Source organism: Ambystoma mexicanum, chromosome 3q (assembly GCF_040938575.1).
Source record: "Ambystoma mexicanum isolate Mex_15411 chromosome 3q, UKY_AmexF1_1, whole genome shotgun sequence".
In the NCBI taxonomy this organism is placed as follows: domain Eukaryota; kingdom Metazoa; phylum Chordata; class Amphibia; order Caudata; family Ambystomatidae; genus Ambystoma; species Ambystoma mexicanum.
The window spans coordinates 581,064,050-581,090,842 of NC_090926.1; the positions used below are offsets into that span (position 1 = coordinate 581,064,050).

Genomic DNA, 26,793 nt, shown 5'->3' on the forward strand with positions numbered 1-26,793 from the left:
GTGAAAATGATAGAAGGCCACTAGTTGCTTTACCACTACAACATATATCGAGCAGTAGAAAATATAGGCTGCACTGCACATTATTTCATTCAAAATGTGTTGTTAGTTTCTGGAGTCAACAACAAAAAAACATCTATCTCAAGGCATCAATTAGTTTTCTAAAACAAACTGTGGGAGACTCCATGGTTTTTGATGAAGCAGCAGGAGGGTGTTCCCTCATAAAACTAACCTCTAACTACAACAAACCCTCCTGCACTGCTAGTGCAGGCAGAATACATGGATCACATCAAGGAGGAATCAATCACCCTCTTTATTTGTTAGGTTTCAATACAATGATCACAGGCAAGTTTATACTGTTGCGCACATCCTACAAAAACATCAAAAATGACATACAAATACATGTATGTAAAAAAGACCCTGAAGTGCAGAGTGTAAGGACAAAGTGTCAATGTGTTATATAAACCCATACTTGTAAATACCACAACTCTCAATGTACAAATCATGCAACCATACACTAGATCTTGTAAAGACCCAACTCTACCTCATGTGCCCAACATGTTTCGTGCCTTGAATTCAGAATTTATCTGTGGAACTTCGTCAGGGGCTTTTAGTTCTTCTAGTAAACTCAAATGCTTCATTATGTAGTTAGGTGATACAACTACTGCTAAACATATCAGTTTATCAGCTTTCTGCGGCTCTATGCTACTGAGAGCCTTACAACGTATTATCCCTCTTACAGGGTTTGAATCTTTCTCCACTGAATCAGCATTGCACATTCTTAACCCATTTTTTGTTCAAATATGAAAGGTCAGCCCTTTTATATATCCAGCTTGACCTTTCAGGCCCCTTTACTTCGGCCTTACACTATGGAGCGGTATACAGCCAGTTGCTTGTAGCTATCCGGTCCTCACTGTGAATAAAAAAACAGCAAACAACTATTGTTGTGTCTTCACTATGTTATCTAACGTTCAGGTGTTAGACATGCTTCAGGCCCCTGGTCTGCCCACTGTGACAGAAACAGATAGGGAGCAAAGACCTCTGTCTATAAGGAGGTGTGCTCCTGTGGCGATCTCAGAGTTGCCAACCACTGTGCAATCACTTGGTGATGGAGAAAAAAGTATCTGGTGTGGGGAGGGGCAAGCTACCCGTCATCTTGCAATTGGCACCCCATCAAACAAATCGATTTTAGAAGCTTTGGAGCGCTCAATAGATCAGTTGTATGAGGAGAGATGTTTGGGCACTTCCAACGAAGCTGGTTCATCAGTTTTGTGCGATTTTATGGAGATTGGCCCAAATGTGTCTGGAACCCACGCGACGAGTCAGGCATGTTTGTCCCCTATCTCAGTGCGGGGTGCTGCCGGTTTGGGAGGCAGCTTATCTGGGGGGCAAAACAATATGTTCCTGCTCTCAGAGGCAGACTGGAGTCTGGTCGAGGTTAAGACTACCTCGCCCGGAGCTGTTATCTGCCAGATACCGGAGGTTGCTTGTGTGATTTACAATTTATTGTCGAGCGCCCCGGTGGATCCAGAGAGCGCCTCATTAAGGGGGAGAACGGAAGCAAGGCCCACGGTGGAGCCAGAAATGGTGGAAGCCAACTTCTCCTTGTGTGATGCGGGCTCACCATACAGTGAGTTAGGAGCAGAGGAGAACGTCTTTGTAGGCAAATATTATTGAAAGACTGGCAAGCCTGGAAAATATGGGTTGCTGCTGGTCAATGTGCATTTACCACTTGTCTGGGAATTATAGACAAACGGTCTTCCCGGATTTCTTTTCCAACTTGCCCCGTGGCAGCTGTACCAGAAGCCAAGGTGGGGAACAGGCAAGAGACTAGCTTTGCGACTTGCCAGTCTCGGGAAGGCATCGCCAATGGGAGTGGAAGGTCAAGGAAAAGTCAGCCAGTAACAAGAACTGCTCACCATGTCGGACAAGGCGGAAAGCTGGTAAAGTAATGGGGACAAAGTTGGAATAATGGGCAAGTTGGAGCCAGCTGTTTTTCACCAGGAGAAAAATAATGAACCAGGATGGCAGTGCCTCATTGTAAAGGGCCAGCCTAATGCTGTAATAAGCAGTCAGCCGCACGTAATTGTTTTGAGCCTAAGCCCCGTGTCCTCTGGGGGATTCGATCATCAGGCTGCAAGGGAAATTATATGCAGGTAGCCCCAGCTCCCAGTTTAGTTTAGCATCACTTACACCAGTGGTTTCCAGTTTGGCTTCCCCAAGCTTTTTACCAACTCCTCCAACCCCCTGAGCTCCACATTTGCAGCCTTCTGTGCCCCTTGTCAATTTTACATCTTCAAATTTTGAAGGCACTGGGACAGACCCGTTGGAGGACTGGAGGAAACAGAATTTTATTTGTAAGGCAGGAGTCATGCAAATAAAAACTCATAAGTGATCATTTGTTGTTGCTTTAAGGTCAGTTTTGGGAGTGGATGACATCTCCTTTAAGATGTTTTCTCATGTCAATATTTTGTCAGACTGAATGTATTGTGGAGGATGTAATTTATGCATAGTATTTAACAAACGGTACATCAGAGCTTGTGTTATTCAATGCAGAGAGTTGCTGGGTAATATGGGCATTGAGATTTGTCTGGCCTTCCCGGCAAAGATTTGTCATTGCCACGATACCTGGTATGATGCTATTGTACCAGCGCTAGAGCTGAGGGGAGATGGCGAGGTCATTGAGCCTGGTAGGAGTAATGAGGCAATTTCCACAGCTGTGAATGTTCCACAAGTCATTGCCGTAAGACCAGCCACATCGATCTCTAAGAGAGCCAAGGATTGCGTGTACAGCTGTTCCCTAGCAAACGACTATCCCATAGGGCTGTTAGTGAGATTTATCATGTTTATGCTTCATCCCCTCTCCTAATGAGACCACCAGCACTTTTTGCTGGACTTTTTCTTTCAATCCTGAATGAGTGGAGCCTTTTTCCTCTCATTCATTCTTGTGGGCTCAGTCTTTTGGAACTCTATTCTTTGTATTCTACCTGTACTATGGAGTCTGTCTGCTCCATAGCTCCTGAAGGCACCTGTGTTTTACTACCGCAGCAAACATCCTTATGGGCAGCGTTGCTGGGGACCCTTAAGGTCCTCCTTTAAGATTATTTTCCTGTATCCTCAAGTAACTACAGTTCTTAAGGATAGAAAGATACTTTGTATATCTCCCAAAACTCTATTGTGAGATTGGCACACACCACCTTCACTGGAGTGCCAAAGGGATACCGAGTACCCCCCTTCTGTCTGCTCCTGTGACATTTTAGTCACATTGACAGTCACCTAAATATGGCTGTTGGCAGTGGATGTGTTCTACCAAGCATTGTGTGTTTTTTATACTGCAGGCTAGGTCCATAGCCTCGGTAGTGCACAATAGGGGCACCCAAGTACCAACTTAGGGCCTCCCTTATTCTTTCACCGTTTCTAGCTTGGTTAGCCCTTTTTCTACAATTCTGGGACGGGGAGGTCAGTGTGTGCGATTTTGCCTTTGGCGGGAACCCATAGGTATCCCCGCCTTGGTTCCAGAGTGTCTGGGCAGGCAGGAAGTAGGGGAGGAATTTGCCTGCCAGAGTGCCTGAATAGGGCCGGCTCCCACAGGGGGTCTGGCTGTCCTGATTGGACAGCCAAACGCCCCTTTCTGTAAAATGCTGAGAGAGATTGCAGAAGAGTGTGTGCTGGAGCTGTATAAAAGGTGAGGCTTCTGGAGTGAAAAGCAAGTTGACCACTGGAAAGAGAAGTAACCGAAGAAGACAACCAGAGACGCCTGCAGACCCTTTGCAACACCGTGAAGCAACCACTGCTGTCCTGACCCCGTTTTCTATGCGACAGCGGAGCTCCGAAGAGGACAACTCCTTCCCTTTAGCTGTTGGAACAACCAGTTCCTAGACAAACTTTGAAATGAGCCATCTCCTGAGGTCCTATGAGCTTCCAGGGTAGCGCAATCCCAATACCAGGAGATCTGCTGCACATTTCGAGTGCATCGTCGTGGAAAGGCCGAATCCGTCCAAATCTTTGCTGAACCTGTAAGAAGTTGCTGAAAGTCGTGCCACATGTCCTCCCTCGAGACTGTTGCTGAGAGATCGTGTCCATTGTCCTGCCTTCAGTCACCAGATCAAGGAATCCGGAGGTCGGATCCAGAGCTGCAACATCGCAGAGCATCCAGCAGGAAAATGTTCTTCTACCAAAAGGTATTGCTTACCTGATTCCAAGAAACGCTTGAGAGCGTTGAAGTGTACGTAGAGGTGTTCAGGGCAACATCCTCTTACCTCTGACCCAAGCTACTGCTTGTGTCCCCTTCTCAGGTCCATTTTAAGGTCTCCCTTGAAAGTTAACTTGCTGCTTCAAGATCTCTAGACACTGGAAGAAATCCATAGGAACTCTTTATTATTCGCGGATTGTCAAGTTTTCAAGTCTTCTTCGAACTGCCTTTAGCTAGGGTTGTGTTTTTGGATTTAAAAGACTTACTAGGCGAAGAACCCATCTCTAGAACCTTTAACTAAGCTTATGTTGCACTAACTAACCATTTTCCTCCCTTTAAATGACTTTACTATATGTGTTTGCAGAGTATTATCATAAGTGTTCTAGTATAAATGTCTGAAGCATTTAAGGTGATTCTGGTGTAAATATAATATATACATACTTTTTATATAACTATATGTTTAAGTGCTTCTTTGTTGTGCCCGTCTAGCTAAGATTCAGTGTAGTTACCTACAGCTCATATCTTCCTCTTAAGATAAGCCCGACTGCTCTGCCAATCTACCACGGTCCTGAGCTAGTACAGACTGATACGAAGAGTTGGGGATCTATAAAACACTGGGATAGCTCACTAAAGTCTTACTGCCAGTAGGACTTTAGGAAAACTCCCCTAAGAAGGGGGTAGGCAGAATTGCCTCTAGGGTGGACAGCAGGGGCCAAAGGTTTTAACTATAAACTGATCTCTTGGAATGTGGCAGGACTAAATGGTAAAATCATTGATGATGATTCGGTTAATTTAATTAATGATCTTCGCCCTGCCACTCAGAACCTGTTAGTTTCGTGTTGAATGCCAAAAGTGTAGATAAAGGGAGGAAGAGTGGGGGCGGGGGATGCTAACATTTATTAAGATCTCTCCATTGTGTATTGCAGAAAGGGTGGAAGTAGCAAACGAGTTCGCGGTTGTAATGCTGTTGAAATCTATTTATTGCCCAACAGGAGGAAGGTATTAGGAGAGCTTCTGGAGCGAGAGGTTCTTTGTAGCATAATAATTGTGGGAGACTTTAACGCTAAATTGGGGACCGCTAGTGAGGGAAGGAGTTGACAGGTAGAGAATGGGATACCTACTAGATGCCAGCTAAATCCTTGAGGAGATGGTGGGGTGAGCAGCTGAGTAATTCTATGAAGGAATACCACCTGGCTGAACTGAATGGGAGGTGTGTAAGAGACCGCCCAACTAAGCCCACATGTAGACAGGGTAAAAGTGGCTCCATAATGGACTACTGTTTGGTTCACAGCTACTTCTTTCCCCGGATTACAGGATCTGAGGTGGCTGCCCGTATGTACAGCGACCACTTCCCTCTGGTTGATGGTTTTAAGTTCTTTGGCCAGATCCCTGCTCAAAGTGTAGGCCAGTGTCCCTCTCGTCTAAAGCAAGCACAGTGGGACACGATTCTGGTGTCAGCCGGAGTTGAGGAAAAGCGGAGTTTTGCAACATCCAATCGGGTGACGTAGCGTGCATTAAATGTTACAAAGAACTATTGGTGGTACTATCCAGTGAAAGCAGGAAACTGTACCGGAGCAGAACACAGCACAACAGGACAGAATCTAGGGGGCGGTCTGGTTCGACAAAGAATGCAGGTCTCCGAAATGGAAAATGAATGGGGCAGTGAAAGGTGGTGATCTGAATTCTGGGCAAATATATGCCCTAAAAAAATCGGACTATAGAAAGTTGCTGAAAACTAAGAGCAGAGAGTATAAAGTGAAACCGTGGAAACAATTAGAGAATGTGGTCATAAACGACAACTCTTCTTTTCTGGAGTCTAGTTAGTCGAGAGTTTGATCATTCGAAGAAGGTAGCCTCTTGCTGTATCCCCGTTGACATGTGGGTCTCCCAATTCACTGGCATCTTGTTTGATGCCAGCGGCGAGGGTGAGCCCCCCCCTCTGTGAGAGCCAGGATAGCCCTGTTGTCTTTTCCCAGGGGTAGATATTGGCATGTACAGATGCTCTACCGACGGGTAAGGCCGGCCTACACCCAGACCTTCTAAAATGGAGCCCTACACCTGGTGGGCTACCATCCTAGAAAAGCTTTTTTTATGCAATCTCCAGTTCCATGGTGGTCCCCTGCTCATGGAAGAAAGCCATAATCGTCCCGATTTTTAAGAAGGGCCTAACTAATGACCCTCATAGCTACCGCCCAATCAAGCTTTTCAACATTCCTAGTAAACCTTTTAATAAAATATCTAAAGAGCAGAGTTGAAGACTGGGCAGAAAGCAACTCTGTGTTACCTCCTTCCCAAGCAGGTTTCCATAGCGGCTTCTCAACTATCGCCCATTGTTTGGTCCTACATTTTTTCTTTGAAAAATACTGTCTAATTAGAAGGGGCAGGTTATATGTGGCCTTTCTGGACCTGGAGAAGGCGTTTGACACAATTAATAGGGGGACTTTATGACAAAAATCAAAGGATATGAAGGTGCCTCTGAATTTACTGCAGATGATTTTATGCAGCTATGTAAACACAGCGGCTACCATGAGAGCAACGTACCAAGGTCGGGTCACGGAGGAGTTTCCTACAAATCGGGGTGTTAAACAGGGTTGTTACCTGGCCCCGCTATTGTTTGTACTTTTTTTTTTGGCAGATTTCAACCCTGTAGAAGCAAGTATTAAAATGAATCCACCTCTTTTGGGGGGTAAGTCATTTGAAACTTTGTTATATGCCGACGACACAGCCCTGATTGATTTGACTCCATCTGGTCTGCAGGTAAGTCTAGACTATGCACCAAATATTTGAAATCTAATAAACTAAACCTGAACAGGGACAAGACCAACATTGTAGTATTCAGCAATGGCAGGAAAAAAGTTAATTATTCTTGGTCCCTTAACAGGGAGAAAGTTGAGGTTGTGGACTCATTCTGCTTCCTAGGGCTGACTTTTGAGATTAACGGGAAGTGGGGGAAGCCTTTGAGTCGGTCAGTTCGAAAGCCAGGACTAGGTTGAAAAGGTTCTTAAGATTTTATCATAGATTTGGTGGGTGTATGTTGGGTAAAGCCATAGAGGTCTACAAGTGTAAGGTGGGGCGCCTGCTATTGTATAGCAGCGAATTATGAGGGGAGACAAGTTGGAGGTTATTGAAAACGGGGTCAAGAAACGGTTGACGGGCCTCCCATCGGGATTCCCAAACTGTACCCTGCGCCTGGAGTTGGGGATTAATAGGCTTGCCACACAGGCCAAAATGAGATATGGCGCTATCTTTTTGAAGGTACTACAGGCAGTCACAAAAAACCATGACATGCAGTATCTTTAGCAGAGATAGTAAGCTGAATTTTCTGCCCAAAGTTCAAGTGGTTCCAAGATGGTCTTAAACTAATTGCAGACAGGTGGGATTGAGTCTCTGAATTCAGTAAGAGATCTCAGCATGTCAGACCTGAAATCAACAGTTAAAAGGGGGATACTAAGTAGGAATCAGGTTGTGGAGTGTGTTCCAGGTCCTGGGTTCTCTGAGCCTGTACGCATCTTTGATCAGCAGTGATGAGCCTGGGGTGGTGTGTGTCGTACCCCCTCGCCTAACTGTAGATGTTCCACTTTATTAATATGCTTAAATATGTTACCCTTAAGAGCCACACTAACCGGGGTATGGTAGACCAGGCGAAACATTCTATGTGCGGGCAAGCAGTACGGGCTAACAGTAAGGGAGGACCTTAACCACTTCTTGCTAATCTGTAAGTGGTACTTGGACTCGCGAAGGCCCTTGTTCCTGAACATCAGGGATTGTAAAGGAGCACTGTATTTTTTTGGGAACTGTACGGACCTGGACTTTGTTTTTAATTTGTGCAACTAGTAATGTCAACCTCTTCAAATGATTGTGCCAAGCTTGTAACAGACATAGATAAAGATGCTGTTGCTGGCTAACAATTCTTATCCTCTCACATGTCCCTGCTGACTGCCACAGATCATACTGCCTCGGTTTAAAACTGCCTCTGTTTATTAACACATGCGTATCAACCCATGTTATTTTGCAATTTATTTTATGTATGCCCTTAATTGCGCTTGCTTGCTTCTAGGAAAATGTTGTGACTCCAAATTAACTGGAGTGTGAATTCCAACATAGTATTGACCCGCTGCTACCTGTATTAGATGCATAGTACCCACTGACTCTATACCAGCTGTATATTTTGTGTATCTATCTGCCTCATGCGCTACTCCATACATATACTCCAACTATAATTCTGGGCTGGCGGATGCATGTAGATCGCAATCTCTGTCTTCCAGCTGGGCGAGTGTGATTCCTTCTGTTCTCAGCGTTCTCCGCTGTGCGCTCGCCATTGTGTAATTTAATCTGGTTGTTAGGGGCAACCCGGTCATGTGGTTGTGTTGCACTCCATCGTGAATGGTAGCTACAGCAGGTGCCATCTTGAGCTTGTTAGCATAACTGACACTGCTAATCTTCTACAGTGCTATCAGTATTAATAATACTTGTAAATGTGTGCAAACATGCTTTTGCCGGTTTCAATCTCTTCAGTTCAAAACAGGTAGCGGGATGTTAAAATAAAATTCCAAATAGGACTGGTAAACATGTAACTCCATGCTATTCTGCTCATGGAGTCACAATGTTGCCCTGGCTCTTAGATGCACCCAAGTATGTTATTATGGACACCAGTTTGCGACTTATGATATGGGATACATTACTCACCGTAATCGTATTTCTGATGCTTGTATCTGCTTAGATTCACATGCTGTGCATAGGCCGACATCTAGTGGAAGCTGCGGAGTATTACAGTTTGTTTTTCGAAACTCGAAAATGGGCGTCGACACAGGGCGTGCCAGTAATACTATCCCTAGAGTGACGTCCACTGTACCCAAGATCCCTCACGCGTCTAGGATCCTCAGATTGTATTTTTTCTGACATGAGGTAGCATGAGGAGTAGCGCGAGTACAGATAATCCAAGCAGATAGATAGAAAGGTAAGACTACAAGCAACCATGCGCCTTCTCTCAGAGGGGAGGAAGGGAGGGTCGCATGTGAATATAAGCAGATACAAGCATCAGAAATACGATTACGGTGAGTAATGTATCCCTTCTGAGGCTTGTGGAATCTGCTTAGATCACATGCTGTGCATATATTAGCGAGCAGTACCTGAAGAAGGAGGTGGGATGTGAGAAGGGTCATGAACAAATAAGTGTCTTAGAACCGCTTGTCCCACTTGTGTATCTGCCTTGGAATGGGTGTCAATGCAGTAATGCTGAGTAAAAGTGTGAATAGAGCTCCAAGTAGCTGCTTTGCAAATGGTGTCAAGGGGTACATTTGCAATGAAAGCCAGAGTGACCCCAATGCCTCTAGTAGAGTGGGCTCTTGGCGTGAAAGGCAGAGTTATTTCAGAGAGTGAGTAACACAGCTGGATACAGTTAATAATCCACTTCGAGATGGCACCTTTAGAGACGCGATCCCCCTCTCTGCCTGTAGCTACGGAGACAAACAGTTGATCTGTTTTTCTTAGCGGTCTGGTTTTATTTACATAGTAGAGGACAGCCCTACGCACATCTAGGGTGTGTAGTTTCACCTCAGCCGAGCTTTGAGGGTCGTGGAAGAAAGCCGGAAGCTTGATGGACTGGTTTACATGGATCTTTGATATAAACTTAGGTGAGAACCTAGGGTGTGTGCGTAAAACCAGTTTGTCTTTATGGACAGTAAAGAAGGGATCCTGCACTGACAGAACCTGAATTTCACTGACCCTTCTTATAGAAGTAATAGCTACTAAGAAGGCCGTTTTCTAAGTCAGGTGTTTGAGACTGCTTTTATGCATGGGCTCGAAAGGGGGTCCCATGAGCTTGGCTAGCACCACATTAAGGTCCCACCCTGGTGGTGGGTTTGAAATAGGAGGGTGAAGTCTCTTTACTCCTTCCATGAAGGCTTTAACTACTGGTACTTTCCACCACGAGACCTTGCTATGGGAAGTGGTGTATGCCGATAGGGCTGCCAGGTGTACTTTCAGTGAGTTAAAAACCAATCCTGCATCCAGCAGGTGGAGCATGTATGTAACAATAGTGGAAGGAGTGCAATCAACAGGGTTGATTTGTCTACTCTGGCACCAGATAACGAACCTCTTCCACTTGTCAAAGTAACAGTGCCTTGTGTTTGGTTTCCTAGATTCCTTTAGGATGTCCATACACCTCTGTGGTAAATTGAGATGTCCAAACTCTATGACCTCAGGAGCCATGCTGCCAGGTTCATTGAATTGGGTTGCTGGTGCACTGTTTGACCTTGGTGCTGGGACAGTAGGTTGTACCAGACTGGAAGTTTGATGGGCTCGCACACCGCCATCCTGCGTAGGTGTGGGAACCACAGTTGTCTTGCCCACATGGGAGCAACTAGGACGAGCGTCATCGATTCTCTGTTCATCTTGTTCACCACTTTCCTGATGAGAGGAGTTGGTGGAAAAGAGTACGCAAACATCCCTGACCAGTTCATCCACAGGGCATTCCCCTGGGAGTCTGGTTGGGGGAACCTGGATGCAAATCCTGGGCATTGTCTGTTTTCGCTTGTGGCGAATAAGTCTATAGTGGGGAAACCCCACTGAGAGAAGATATCTTCTACGACCTCTCTGTGTAGAACCATTTGTGTTCCTCTGGGAGGGAGTCTCTGCTCAGAGCATCCGCTAGGGAATTGAGCTCCCCTGGAACATGTTGTGATGACAGGAAGATGTTTCATCTGAGTGCCCATATCCAGATTTTCTGTGCAAGCTTGGACAGATTTGGCGAACGAGTCCCTCCTTGCTTGTTCAGGTAGAACATGGCTGTTGTGCTGTCCGCCCGGATTTGCACTGACAGGTTTAATAGGTGGGGCTCGAACGCTTGAAGCGCTCTGAATACTGCCAGAAGCTCTAGCAGGTTGATGTGTTTCTTGGCCACTGAGGGAGACCAGAGACCCTGAGCTGTGTGGTGGAGATGGTGAGCTCCCCACCCTGTCAGACATGCATCGGTAGTGACTACTGCCTGTACTTCGGGATCGTAAAAGGGTTTCCCCTGTGCGAGATTCTCTCTTGTCCACCAGTGAAGGCTTTGTACCAGTGTTGGCGAAACGACCACTAGATCGTCCCACTGATCACTTGCCTGAGACCACTGTTTCGCCAACCATTCCTGCATGGGACGCATGCGCAGACGCGCGTGGGAGACCAGGTAAATACATGACGCCATCATGCCCAGTAAACGCATTGCTTTGCGTACCGTTATTTGGCGACCGGACTGATAATGCGGAATTTGCAGTAGTATATTCCGAATTCTTTCCTCTGAAGGAAAGGTCAACCCCTCTTGAGTATCTAGGATTGCTCCTAGGAACTGTTTGGAGGTGCTTGGCACCAGGCTTGACTTTTTCTCATTGATTGAGAAGCCTAACTCGTGGAGGAGGTCGATAGTCCTTTGAATGTTTGTCCTGCAAATTACTGGGGTTTCCCCCGTTATGAGTCAGTCGTCCAGATAAGGGTACACCGGGATTGCCTCCCTGCGTAGGTGTGCAGCCGCCACCGCCAGTACCTTGGTGAATACCCTTGGTGCTGAAGCTATCCCGAAGGGCAGTACCTTGAATTGGTAGTGTCGACTGTCCACCTTGAAGCGCAAGTACCTTCTGTGCGCTGGGAACATGGAAATATGAAAATAAGCATCTTTCATATCCAAGGTTGCCATGTAATCCCCCTTTTTTAGGAGGGGGATTACCTCTTGTAGCGTAGTCATATGAAACTTTTGGGGCTTGACATACTTGTTGGCAGGCCGAAAGTCCAATACTGGGCGCATTGTCAAATCTTTCTTTGGCACAAGGAAGTAAGTTGAATAAATACCCTTGTTTACCTGGTGTCCCGGGACGAGTTCTATCGCGTCCTTTTCTAGCAGAATGGCGATCTCCTCGAGGAGAATCTTCTGATGTTCTAAAGAGTGTACTCTTTGTCGTGGAGGATGGTTCCGGGGACGCTGCAGTAGTTCTATACAGTACCCTGCGGATACTGTTGACAGCACCCATTTGTCTGATGTGATCCCTTCCCAAGCCTGGGTGAAGTTGGAAATGCGTCCCCCTACTGGGGTTGCGTGAGAAGGGACCCTGAACTGAGCGTCACTGCTTTGGTGGAGGAGTGCCGCCTCCTTTGTTGGGGCTGCCTCTGCCTTTACCACGACCTCTCCTATTACCCCTGCCGTACCCCTGAGTAGACTGTTGGCTGTTGTTCCACTGTGTACCCTGACCCTGGGAATAGTTAGATCCTCTCTGGGAATTTTGGCCGCGTGGGCGACGAAAATTACTATTCCCTCTCTGGTTAGGGGGTTTATTGGTTAACTGGCCAAGGGACTTGAGTGTCTCGTATTCGTCCTTGGCATTCTTCAGTGCGTCTTCGACCGCCTTACCAAACAGATCGGCTTCCACCGATTTGTCCAACAATGATGCCTGGGTTTCTGCCTTAAAACCAGACTGCCTTAACCACGCATGTCTCTTGACAACAGTGCCTTCTGCTATCAATCTGCCTGCGTTTTCTGCGGCGTCAAAGGTTGCTTTCAGAATGCAACCAGACACGGCTCTACCCTCTGCGGAAATACGAGCTAACTGGCCCTTTAAAGGTTCAGGAGCAGAGGCTATGAGTGCCGCGACTTCTTCCCACTGATGGCAGTTGTAGCTGGCCAACAGGGTGGTGGAGTTTGCAATCCTTGCTTGATAGGCGGACGTTGAGGCTACCTTCCTGCCGAAACCGTATAGTTGTTTGCTCTCCTTTTCGGGAGGAGCTTCGGACGATGACAAGGGTGTTCCAGCTCTCTTACAAGTGTTAGTGACAACTAGGGAGTCTGGCTTCAGGTGTCCTCTTATATAGAGAGGGTCAGACTGGGCTGCCCTGAAAAGTTTTTCAACCCTGGGATTGACTGCTCTGGTGAGGTTCGGGTTCACCAGGGACGGGTCTATTCTTCGCTGAATGGACTCAAGGATCGGGATGGTCTGGGCAACAGGCCTCCTTTCTCCCACTAACTCCTCTGCGAAGTCCCTCTCCTCCTGGACACCGTGGGTGTCAATATGGAAATGTTCGGCTGCACGTGCGAGAACCTCGTTTAGGAGGGGTTGGTTATCGACAGGGGAGTAGGTAACCGGGGCTTCGTTTTCTACTGGGGAATCTACTCTGTAGGTTTCAGGGTCTTCCTCTTCCTCTTCTTGGTCCTCATCATCCCCATAGTATCCCGTCCCGGTTTGCTCTTCTACCATGCCAAATTCCTGCTCCTCACCAAAGGAAGCCTCTCCTTGATACCGTGAGTATGGTCTTGAGTATGGTTGTACCTCGAAGGGGTCTGTAGACCTCATCGGTGTTTCAAACCGGGGCTTCTTACTCAGGGGGATAGGATCATTAGAGCCTGAGGGTGTCGCACCTTGTGGATCATACGAAAGGAAATGGTCTGGATTTTTATCGTAAAAATCAGCCAAAGAAGACATGCTTGACATGACCCTATCTATGTCTTCACTGGACCATTTTTTGGAACTGGGAATGACTCTCTCAGCAAGTCTCAGGGATTTATCTTGAGTAGATTTGCTGGTTTTAGACATCTCAGCAGACCTGGTCTTGTCTGTCTGTTTAGGGGGAGTGGTGTGTTTTACAGGTGTGGAAGAGTGCAAAGGCTTCTTCTTCTGCTGTTTTCCCCCCTCCCCGTGAGTGGAAAAATGTTTTCCCTGTCCTTTTGTGGCTCCAGAGGTTTTCGATGCCTGGCGTCGAGGATCGGGGGTAGGGTCCCTGTCCTTCGAGCGTGGGGCCTCGCTGATTTTGTCTGCGGGCTCCGACTCCTGGAGCGCGGCCTGGGGGTGGAAGTCGTATTCGTCCTCCGACGATCGAACTTCTGTTAGCCTAGGGAGCGAGGCACTCTTGGCAAGAGGGGGTGATTGCCTGGAGTCATGCGGCGATCTCGATCGAGAACGCCCAGAGGACACCGAATCGGACCGTTCTGTTTGTGCCTCTTTCCGAGAACTCGACGTCGTCGAGTCTCGGTTGGACTTTGTGTGTTTAGTTTGTGTGGTGTGTGAAGCGATTGTGTCGCCGGGGGTCTTCCCCATAGCCGCCCTGCCGGACGACCTTCCGAGGTCGGGGACTTGCGCTCGGCTGTCTTTCAACGCCGTAATGCCCTCGCTGTCCGAAAGTACAGCGTCGCTGCCGTCGCTGAAGGCGCCCTACGCTGCCATGGCCGCTTGCCTGGCGTGGTGGGCACCAACGCTTCGTCGAACGGTCCTTAAGTGCCTTAGGTTTAAACCTACTACACGCTCTGCAGTTCGCTTCGGGGTGGTCCCTCGGCAAGCAGAGATTGCACGTGGCGTGCCTGTCGATCCAAGGGTATTTGCGATTGCACTTGGGGCAGAATTGAAAAGGGGTTCCCTCCATACGCACCTTGAGGCAGCGGGCTGTTAAGTGTAGGAAATGTATAAGGTTTACCTATATACCAAGAGTGTAGAGTATGTCCAACCCCCCACTCTCCCTACTTGCAGGGCCGAGGCCAGAGGCCTTCCGAGGCCCAAATCCGTCGTGCAGCAGCCGACGGTCGATTTCTTCTCCAGCCGGCGTCGAGTGTCGAAGTTTGACGTTGGGATGGGGAAGGATGTAAATAAATTAATATTTTTAGCAAAAGTATGGCTAAGGCCAGGGGACTCCGCAAAATGCTTCCGACCAGTATGGCAGAAAAAAACAATCTGAGGATCCTAGACGCGTGAGGAATCTTGGGTACAGTGGACGTCACACTAGGGATAGTATTACTGGCACGCCCTGTGTCGACGCCCATTTTCAAGTTTCGAAAAACAACCTGTAATACTCCGCAGCTTCCACTAGATGTCGGCCTATGCACAGCATGTGATCTAAGCAAATTCCACAAGCCTCAGAAATATATTTACAGTGGGCACTAGTGAGTTCAACAAATAACATTAAAACCCATCATCACCATGTTGGTCTAGATTCTGTAACACATAAATACATACATAGATAGTAAGCATCACATTACATATAATTATACATTTGCAGGGTTATGCTTACTAACATCCAATGACAATAAAGCCTTCGCTTCTTTGAGTTGTCCCATAATGCTGCTATGCTTTCTTAAAATCTGTTCTCATTGACAAGAAAACTGGTACATCCCCCTCATTCATCTTCTTATTTCGTGCCATTCAATGTTTTTGTTCATGCCTATTTGGTCACACTTAGTAAGGAAGATTAGCTCTTGTTCTTTTCTAAAAATCCAGTCTTTGTCAGCATTACTATCTTTGCTTCTAAATAGTTTGTATAATACTGTCAATTTTATGTTTTCGCATTCATGTTCTCTTGCTAGAAAATTTTCAACCATGGGTGCTTCATTTACCTTATTACGAATGCAGTGTTTATGTTCACTAATGTATGTTTCAACTTTCCTTCTGGTTTTGCCGATATAGAGAAGAGGGCAAGGACAACAAATCACATACATAACCATCTCCGTATTGCAGTTTTTAAAAGCCACTTGCTGCCATTTGGTCTTCAAACCTATGTCAACCTCTTTTGACCTTTCTGGTGTGGTGCAGCATTTGCACTTCCCACACGGAGCATGTCCATCCCACATATTGCTGGTAAATTTAGTTGCTTGTGTAGTTTTGGGCACATGTCATTTTTAATCACCTGATCCTTTAAGTTTCTGCTTCTTTTAAAAGTCATCATCAGGCGTCCTAAATGTGACTTACCTTTGTGTAAGATTCTCCAGTTTCTCATGACAGATTTCGATATTTCATTGGATCGATCAGAGCAAGCGCTTTCAAAAAATATTTTGTCTGCATTCCTGTCTTTGTTGCCACCATATTCAAGAATTGCTGTTCTATTATTGTTTTTGACCAGTTTGCAGAATTTAGTCGTGGTTTCATGTATCCCCTCATTATTACTATTTTCTTTAGGGCCTTGGCGTCTGTTTCGTAGTCTGTTTCGTCTCAGGCAGAGAAATTGTCCAAAAGGGAGGTTGTCCCTAGTGTGTCTTGGGTGAAAGCGGTCAAGTTGGAGAAGAGAGTTTTAATTTTTTTTTTGTGATATGATTTTACTTCGTGTCATTTTCTCTACTTCTGCAAAAGAAATGTATCTGAAATGGGACGCACGAAATTTTGTATTGTAAACATCTGTCTTGGTTGTTTAACCATACGACAAAGATCTTAATCTCAGTCTTGTTGTTCCCGGCCCATATTAATAAGACTTTTCCACACTTTTATTTTGCTTTTGTAGGGGGTTCTCGTCGGAGTAGATCTTAGTTTCTTCTAGCATTCCCACATACAGGTTGGCTACCCATGGAGCTACTGTGGCTCCCATTGCGATGCTGTGAATTTAAAATTAAAATGTGTCAAGGAACATAAAGTAGTTCCCAGTCAAGGTCCTTTCTGGGCAACAGACTATGAATGAGTTAGGTGTACTGTTAGGCACAGTTTGAATGCAGTACCCTCTGAGAACACTACAAGCAACAATGACTACAGGTATAGGCAACCCAACCTTTGGTATAAGCTTGTACTACACAGTTTTGGTAGCGTGTTGAGCAGCCAGGCTTATCCCAAGATGGGAAATGTGAGCTGTATTGGAGTTACACAAAGATTCACAGTTACAGGTATTCAAATACACTCTTACACCCAAGGTTTCTTGCATAAACAATTATTAATGTATTCATCAGTCAGTTATAAAGCCTTCTTTAGAAGGGAGCAATATACTACTAACATAAAAATACACTTCAATACTGTACACTGTGAGTTTCTGAATCAGACAAGACTCTTTTGGGATGGCCCACAGGCACAACCTACACCCACAGGTGACTTCAATAACAATAGTGCTAGGGACATTAATACCTTAATGTTGGCATTCAGAACACTCTTAAAAGTTGGTAAAAGGCAAAGGTTATTGGAACACAAGAGATCACCAATATTCGTAAGCAGAGCAAATACTTTCAGATCCTCTTAGAAGAGTCATACAATTCAATAGGCTAAGCCAAAGTCAATAGTCAAAAGTCTTTGTATAGGATAGAGCACTTCAGGTAAGTAAATGGAATAGTTTTTGCACAAGTTCTTAGGAGTCTTTGATAAAAAGAAGAATCAAATGTAGGGCCACAAGCTGATTAGACTTGTGAGTTGCAAAAGTTACAAGCACTTCCACAGTAAGAGGTAAGTTCTCTTAGACTTGTTTTACAGTACCTTGGTAAATTTGAAAAATGCAGTTGAGGACTTCTGTTCCTGTGCAGCTCTGCAGATCTCACTGTTCCTGGGCCTCAGTCGTGGGGACAAGAGGGACAAGACCGCAAATAGCAACAACATGGTTCCTGGCTGTCAAGGTTGACTTTCCTTGCTTCTGGGGTCCCACACTCTGTTGAGGAGGCTCAGGCTTGGTCAGTCCTGCTTCGTGGGAGTCCACAGGATCTTCCATAAGTTTTAGGCCAGCTTAAAAGCAACACACACAATCTGGTGTTCCTCTCCCTGGCTATTCGGTTTCATGAGGAAATTCAACCAGCTCTGAGATGGATGTCGAGGTGGCTTACTTTGGAGTTGATTGGTCCCACCAACTCAAAGGGAGAAGTCGTCCTTGCAGTGACTTCTCTGTCGTTACGAACTAGGCAAAATGGCACTGCAGCAGGGCTTCACTGGGCAAACCAACGGTCCAGGAGTTGCAGCAGGCGTCTTCTTCAAGCTCTTTTTCGGTTCCTTCGTCCAGTGGTCGACTTTGCCTTCCAAGCCAAAAGCCTTTTATTCAGTTCTCTTCCATTCATTCGAGCCTAGCTGTCACTCGTGCAGCAGGGTGGCTGTCCTTGCCGGACAGTCAGCCAGCCAATCACCACAGAGTGCATTTGGACCTCCAAGGATACCAAGCACAGGGAGTTTCGGGCACCTCCCTCACTTCCTGCCCACCCCAGACACTCTGGTGCCAGAGGAGGGTTTCACTCAGAAACCCCGCCAAAGGCGAAATGAACAAAGACACCCAACCTGGTGTGGCGCGCAGAGAAACTCTCTAGAAGGACCCTTCCAGAAAGACATGGTGAAAAAAGAAGAGCGGGCCATTTTATCAAAGATGGCTCTGCTCCATTTTGAAAAAGATGGCTCCCGCGGGTGCTTTACCGGAGCCGCGAACCGTCACAGTAAATGCTAACCACGGTAGTTCAAAACGAAACCACTGCCACCAGCCATTCAGTGAGGAAAGCGTAACATAAAATATGTTACATATGAAGCTAGACAAAGGGGATACTAGGTAACCCCTCCAGCACTCTATTGTAAGATAGTGTGTGCTGGGTCTAGAAAGTTACAATGCTAAGTAAAGTCAATTACACTTTACTGCTCTGGGAAACAATAGTTTATCCCAGAGAAGGTATTTAAACCTTGGGAAATCTGGAAGACTTCCCTGTGTCACTGCACTGAAGGTGCTTTGGGACACAATTGTAAAAGATGATGCCCATGGAGTTTGTTAGACTCCATAACCAAAAGAAACACAGTGTAGAAAATCACATTAAAATACATTAGAGAGTGGGAAAAAGGGTCTCACTCTCTCCAGGTTAAAAAAATCAAGTCCTCAAAATCCAGCAAAGTTGCTGGGGGTCTGTAAGGTGGAGGGAATTAGCACATTTCTGAGAATTCTGCCTAACATGTACCATTGGGAGTGCGTTTGAGATGCATCTCTACCGAGTTTTCCTGCGGAATCATCATATATAATGACACAAAATCTAGGCTCACTAGTAGATCTTGAGTGCTATCAAATTGCAACCCTTTGTGAAACCAAAGGGTGTCTCACTTACTAGTCCCCGGGGATCTCTCTCAGGTTGCCAGGGCACGGCAATCGCCTTTGGATCCAAACCTGGAGGGTGGGCCAGTGCAGGAGGATCACCTGGCTCAGGGGTGTTCAGGGAGTTAGGGTGAGACAACCGATGGAGATTCCCCCCCTTTCCTTTCCCCATGCCCAATCCTATTTAGTAGGATTCTCCAATGTCCTAACCCCTCCCCCCTTTCTGCACAAACATTGGACCAAGGAAGTGTGTGACAGAGTAAAGAGGCTAATCCTTGCATATCTCATTGGACATGTCCCGCTAATTGGGTCAGGCACTTGACTTTAATCACCTAAATCTGATACCCATTAGCTCTCCACACATAGATAAAAAGCGGAACATAGAGACACATTCTGAGCAAGGCGGAACACGAGAAGGAGCAGAACTCCCAGCGCGAAGGCTAACCTACTGGAGCAGAACGACTGACAGAAGACAGAGAGCAAAGGGTAGAGAAACCCAAGAGATCCCTGCAGGAGGTCGTTGCCTCCGAAGAGCCGTGAAAGATATGCGAAGGCCAAATGCCAGACAAGAAGACTGCATTGTGTTTCAAGGATGCCAGCGACCCTCACGGGTGAACGACAGAGTTGGGGAGGCGAGGCCAAGCCTGTGGTATTAACCTTGACTCGTGAATTACAACCAGAAAGTCAAGAAAGGAATGCACACAGCCGGTGAGTTGGCGAGCGACATGAACAGCCGATGTGTATTATGGAAAGATTGAAGTTGCAACAGTATATCTCACAATTGAAGGCTGCACACGTGTGGATGAGATGCGAAGGAAGGCAGACCTGTGGAGAACTGTAAATTACTGATAAGTGTGAGCTGGGTCTAGAAAGTTACAAATGTAAGTAAATAAGTAAAGTCAATGTCACTTTACTGCTCTTGGAAACAGTAGTTTATCCAAAAGAGGGTATTTAAACCTTTGGGAAATCTGAAAGATTGCCCTGTGTCACTGCACTGAAGGTGCTGTGCGTCACAATGTAAAAAGATGATGCCTATGGAGTTTGTCAGACTCCAAAACCAAGACGAAACACAGTTTAAACCACAGTAAAGAGTGGGGAAAAAGGTCTCACTCTCTCCAGGTTGAAAATTAAAAGGTTCTTGAAGGAGCATTTTAATAGCACTGGTGACACTTTGAAATTTGCTTTCTGCTTGTGATTTTGCTCACGCTCTAAGGCTCCAAGGCAGCACTGCGAGCCACCTGCTCTTGCTGCTCCGAGGGAAGGAAGGTGGAGCTACTGTTCACGTGACCGCTTCACGTGACCTCGCAAGAAGGCTCTTATCCTGCACACAGCCGCCCTTGCGGCGTTAAGCCCTGGAGGCAGTAAGGGCTGGAGCCTCTGTTTTGCTGTTTGGCTGTGACCTGTGCCCGTGCAGGGGCCCTGTGAGTAACCTATATTAGGGTTCCAAGTTGTTACTTGATCTGCCTTACTACTACCAGTCTTCAGGCTAAGGGGTGGAGAATCGGACTCTGGCAGCTCCTCAAGCTGTCGGGCGTTCCCTACCCTGAGACTGAGCGCTCCATCTGGTATATGCCGATTATTGGATCTACTTTTAACTCTATGAATTGTTCATTGATGGAATAAAGGACATATATTTATATATATATTTTTTTATAATACATGTACTTACTATTTCCTAATTGGTGGTCAGAGATCCTTATCTATTTGTATTTTACTCAATCGTGTTTTTGGGGCAGTCTTTGATGTGTTTTAAGCTGCTTCTAATATTCAGAGCATTTTAAAACATCTGTGTCTGTTATTTCATAGATTGCATTATTTGTTATGTTTCCTTTTTGTAATCTCTACATATTAAAAACTCAGGATATGAGTTTTCTGCACTATTCTTAATTCAAGTTCTTTCTCGCGGTTATTTTTCTGGTTTCCTGCTGACTCTTTTCTTCCGGGTTCTTGTCACGTTTGAATGACACGTAAGGGACTCGGGAGCCAGGCAGCTATGGAGGCTTCTCTCAATTCTACTCCTTCTGTTGAAGGGGCTCTCCCCTCTGCTCTGACAGTCTGTATTCTACCAGTGAATTCTATCCCTGCCTCCCTGGATAACCCACAATATACATTAGTGGATAGTTCACAGGATTCTTCTCCTTTAAAATATTTGGCTCAGGCCCAAATCCATTCAAGAGATAAGTCTGATGTACTTAATATCATGGGTATTCCTCCACGCACTCCAGCTAATAATAGATGCATCTTTAATGGAAAACAAGATATTTCCATAGATGCACAGGAAGAGCGTCTAGCAGCTACTATAGCATTCAATCTGGAGGAAGGCGGCAGCTTACTAAGGGCAAGGGTACACTTGGATCACCCAAATAATAGTGCAGTGAACACTGTGCTCCCAACCCCTGTTCAATCACAATCTAAGTTGCCTTTACCGGCTTCAATGCTGGATGATTCTGCAGCTAATGCTACAGAAACCCCTGGCACGTTAACAGAAGCTACTGCTCAACAAATCTCCCCCTCAGAGGGCAACAGGAACCATGGTACTCCGCCTATTAAATTTTCACCAGAGGTATTTTCCTCTAATATGGGGGCAAACCATACCTCCTCTATTCATGTTAATCTTTCTGCTAACCCTGCTGCTATTGCCAATACTCCAACAGAGAAATCTATAGTGTTTAAAACTCCACTTAATAAGCCTTTAAATCTTACCTCAAACATAAAATCCAATATGGCTTCCCAGGGTAAACCTATTCAAGGGAAAAATGTCTAACTTCTTTGGAAAGAGGACTGCCACCAGTACCCTTGTTAAACCTCCACAATCACTTCCAATAGTGGCCACTTTGGATCACACGCATCTTATAGATGTAGTAAAGAAACTAGAGATTGAAGATCCCCCAGATAATGATATTGACGGTATTAGTATCATGGAATGTGCAGATAAGGCAATAGCTGATAGCCACTTAGATCTCAATTCTACTAATGCAAACAATGTTACTCAGCAAATCTGTGATGATTCCTACGTGGGTTCTCCAACTGAACTCACAAATTTTATTGATGAGTATACAGAAAAACAAAATTGGTTGAGAGAAAGGGGTCTACTCCCAGATTTAAAAAAGGATTACGTAAGTCAGTCTATTCTGCATCATACTCTTAAAGAGGCGGATGACAGAATAAAACATACTCAACCGACACTCTCTGCACTGAATATGGTTTTGTGAGTCTATATGACAATATATGGTCAGAGGTTAGATCACACTCCCTTCTACTCTCTGAAATCTATTCTAGGTTAGAAGGAATAGATAGATTTGAAGAGCTAGTTAAAATTATTAAGGAAGATAATCCCTTAATGGCAACACAGTGCTCTGATCCTATTTTCTCCAAAAACCGAACATGGAAGCACGTTTGGCTAAAAAACTCTTTAATGGTGAGATGCCTACGTCTCAAGGGGAAGCTTTAGATATGGGCTCAGGTATCATTGAACCTCGTTGTACGGATAATATTTGTGATCATCCATCTATCATTCCTTCCATGAGCACTGAGGGTGCTCAAGAGGTCCTTGTTATGGAGGTAAAACGCTCTATTCCTCATATAAATGTCACTATTGAATCATTATGTCACTATTGAATCATTAGAGGAGAAAGTCCAAGAGGGGTCTACTGGTTTTCCTCCTAGTCTTATCCCTCACGGACTATCCTCTGTACCTACTACATCAGAAATGGCTGAGTCATTTAAAGGAGATTATGTTGCCTCGTCTGTGGATTTTAAATCCGATCCCAATCTGGAGAAGTCATCTGATTTTATTGACCTCACTAAAGAAATGACACATCAAAAAGGTTCTGTTTGTATAGGAAAAAAAAATTTCATCAGCAAATAAAGAAAACTAAAAATCAGAAGAATATGAAAAAAATAACTTCTTTCACCAATTTTTTAAAAATCTATTCTCGGTAAATGCTTCGGCCTCTGTAACACCTTCAGTTGCTTCTAAGGGGAGTAAGAACCCAGTTGAATTAGTGGTCTCTGTGACCTCTACCTCTAATACGGCGGTTATTCCGGTCGGACTTATTTCACTACCCATTATTCCAGCTCTATCTGGTCCACCTGATGCTCTGGTAGACAGTTCTATGACCAATAATATTGTCCCTCCAATAGTGGTGGGCAATTCTGTGGGGGTTGAGGACATTTTTCTGTTTCTTGCCCTCCAAAAATAGTTTCAACTCTACTAGAGCCGATTAATACCAATGCTTCAGTTGTACCGAATATCAATATAGTAATTAATCCGACGGAACCTTTTTCGGCCGCAGTACCCTTAATTATACCATGTAACTCTATATCTGGCTTAGATCTGACCCATCCTGAGATCAATATTACTCCGACTTCGGTAAATTTGGTCAATCTTGATATGGTAAAACACCTATTTAAGGAGTTTCGGGGTCCTAAATCTGTTAATGGGGTGGAGCCTAATCTAATTAAAACCCACCTCAGGATAGGGCTCCCACTATTTCTTCTTCCTCTACGGATTCCCATCTCTCTTCCAATATTGAGCCTACAATGGGGGAGTGTGGTACGGGACCTAGACCAGTGGGGGGTCTCTATGCTCCCATCTCCCTTTATTTAACTCATCCAATATGTCAAATGTTGGCTGTTTCACTGGCCATGAAGGTGCTTTTCTTGGATCTGAATCTGCCCAAAAGAGGAATTCTTTCAAATTGTGTGAAAGACACCCTGTGGGACCAAAGGCTATCCAAAGTAGGACTATACTGAGGGGTGCAAGGGGCACTGACTTGGAGGATGACTCTTTAAGTCAGTTTACCAAAGAAATTACTGACTCTCTACCTCACCCAGCGGATGCTAAAGACCTTCCCGATATTCTGCAGCTTACTAGCCTCTGGGGTGAAGATATGTCAATTTGTCTCAATCGTGGTAATATTTTAAAAAATTCCCATCAACTACCCTCGCTTTCCCTCATTTCTAGTTATGATATGGAAAGTATTTTCTTTCCCACTCAGGGCCGGGTAGATGTGAGTAATATTTTTCTCAAATCAAGAGTGGTATTAAAATTGATAATGGGTCAAAGGGAAGGTCTAAAGCAGCTTAGTTTTGAAGTTAATCTATTAGAATCTAATCAGTTCTCCGGTAACAATGGAGGGTGTGAAGAATATAGGGGAAACCTCACTATGGTATATCATCCGAAGAGAGCTCCACAGTACCAACGGAGGCAATTCACGCCCAGATTCAATGGAAATGCAAGAAACTGGGCCCAGGTTACCTCAGGTCTGTGGAAATGAGTACTCTAATTACTCTGAAGTGCCCTATCCTTTCTCTCCTGGAATTCCAGGGGAAATTCTCATCTCTTTACGAATTCTGACTAGGGCCTCACACTGTTTTTTCCTACAGGAAACCTGGATGCTCTCAGTTCCCGTTCTAGACGGATTTGATATCTATTCTCAAAATGCTAAACCCAGCCTGGGAGGGAGGCCCTCTGGGGGCCTTCTTATTGGAATCAGAACTTCTTTTGGCTTTAGGAATAGGGTTATTCCGGATATGCCCTTTGCTATATTGGCTTTGGAGGTTACTTCTCTTGATCAAATGGTTAATCTCCTTTTGATTAATGTATATTGGCACAGGGGCATTGCTGCCCTTGAGCCGTTTCTGGAAAGTCTAACGGATATGCTACTTCTTTGGAGATCTCTATATCCGAGGGGGAAAGTGATTGTGGCTGGTGATCTTAACTCTGATTGTTCTATTTCCTCTGAATCCAATTATGACGATTTGGGTCTGGCTATGGAGGATGACACTCGGCAAGGTCAGAAATATGCATGGGGTAGCCTTTGGAATCCTGCTTTGGATTTGGTCGGCTTAATATGTCTCAACGGTTACTATGATGCTACTTCCTCACCTTGCCCTACATGGCATAGAACTCTGGCAATGTCCACTATAGACTATGTCTATGTAGATCACTCCCTGTCTTCTCTTTCGTCTGAAGTTGAGGTTCTCTTTAATCCATGGAGTGACCATGGAACACTGCTGGTTTCATTTCTCCGCCCTTTCCCCATGAAGTTTCTGCCCGCTGGGGGGCCATGCCACCTTAAAACCGTGGGACAAGGGACAGGGGTACGCTGGTCACCTACAAATATTAATCTACTTAACTGCAATCACACCTCTTTCTCTTGGAAATTAGCAGTTTTTAATACTATCTATTTTGTTTTCTCAATGCTCTCCATAGCAGTATTTATGGTTTGCTTAGGAAGGGTATCTTTAAAAAATCCCATCCTCATAGGTTTGATTTACAGCTGGCTAATGAAAAGGCCCACACTCGGAAACTTATCAGAGAGGTCCAAGCTCTAGATACTGAGTGGGATAATAAAAAAATAAAAATGAAAGCTATCCGTCAAAAATATAAACATTACTGCAAGACAAGAAAAATCTACTATGCTACAAAATGATGCAGAGTATATGCTCGAAGTATTATTTAAAAGAGATCTGAGGGCATTTTGGGCTACTCTCTCTAGCCAAGATGATGTGGCGGAGGCTGACCAGCTGAATGCTATCCCAGAGCTCCAATGGGTCGAGCATTACACTGAATTGTTTGATACAAGGGGAGAGGGGCTAGAATTATGTAATTCTGGGAGGAATGTGCTAAATGATTCCTGGAAGCCTGTAATTGATTATGAGACAATATTTGGCCTTATCTCTAAAGCTAAGAAATCAATGGCCCCGGGGCCTAATAGCTTAACTAATAATACACTAAAAGCTGAAGCAGAACTTTGGGACAAACTCCTCTCTCTGTTATTTCAAGATGTTGTTAATTCTGGTAATGTAGCAACTAGCTGGCAGACCGCACATATTGTTCCCATTTTTAAGAGAGGTCTACGAACTTTGGTGAAAAACTATAGACCAATCTCTCTTATTGATGCGGACTGCAAGCTTTTTGCATCTATGCTTCTTTCCCACCTTAACGTTTGGATTAAGGAAAATCATATTCTCCCGAAGCAACAAACAGGTTTTAGGGCTGGCCATTCAACTAACTTTAACGCCATTATTCTAACTGCCCTACAAAGCACTACTTGGGGTAAATATGATGGTTCTCTTTATGTTGCTTCAATCGATCTGTCAAATGCTTTCGATTTGGTAATTAGGTCAAGACTCTGGGAAAAGCTAATTAAATGGGTTATCCTGGCTGGTCTTCACACTCTTATCATGGCAATGTATGAGAACTCGGGGGTTCATATTAGGATTGATCTGGAAGGAACATTATCTAGAAGGATAAGGAACCGTATTGAGGTAAAACAGGGCTGCTCTTTAGCTCCTTGCCCTTTTATCCTTTACATGGCAGATGTAGGGGAATTTTTGGGAAGTACAGGCATGGTGAGTGCAAAATTGGAGATCTCAGGCTCTCATGATTGGCATACGCCGACGACTTCCTTCTTTTTGATCATACCAAAGTCGTTTTGCAGAGGCTCATCTGCAAATTTGAAGAATATGCCATACTCAATGGGTTGAAGATCAACCCGTGTAAAACCCGAACAATGGTCTTCTCCAGGGGGAGAAAAGGGAATAACAAGGTTTGGAAAATAGGTGATGAAAATATCATCAGAGCACACAAAATTGTCTATTTGGGATTTCTTATTCTGGCCCAACCATCGGCGATCGAATTACGACGATTTCTTAGACATAAAATGCTCCCGCTTATTTCCCAATCCATAAGGCTAGACAATAAATACTTCAACACATATGTGACAAGGCTATTTTATTTACAAAGTTATTCCTAACACTAAGTCCCTAATGAAAAAACGAATTGGCCCTATGTGTAGATAATCTAGTGCCCGTGGGTACTAGGCCCTAGTGGGTGCTGATGTGCCGACTAC

The 26,793-nt window shown here is 45.1% G+C and overlaps 1 protein-coding gene across 1 annotated transcript in view; it reads right to left on the reverse strand.

Annotated features, from left to right (window-relative positions):
- The window catches only part of FOXRED2 (FAD dependent oxidoreductase domain containing 2), a 397,384-nt gene that overhangs the window by 193,801 nt on the left and 176,790 nt on the right, over window positions 1–26,793 (reverse strand). The gene's annotated exons all lie outside the window — the stretch shown is intronic.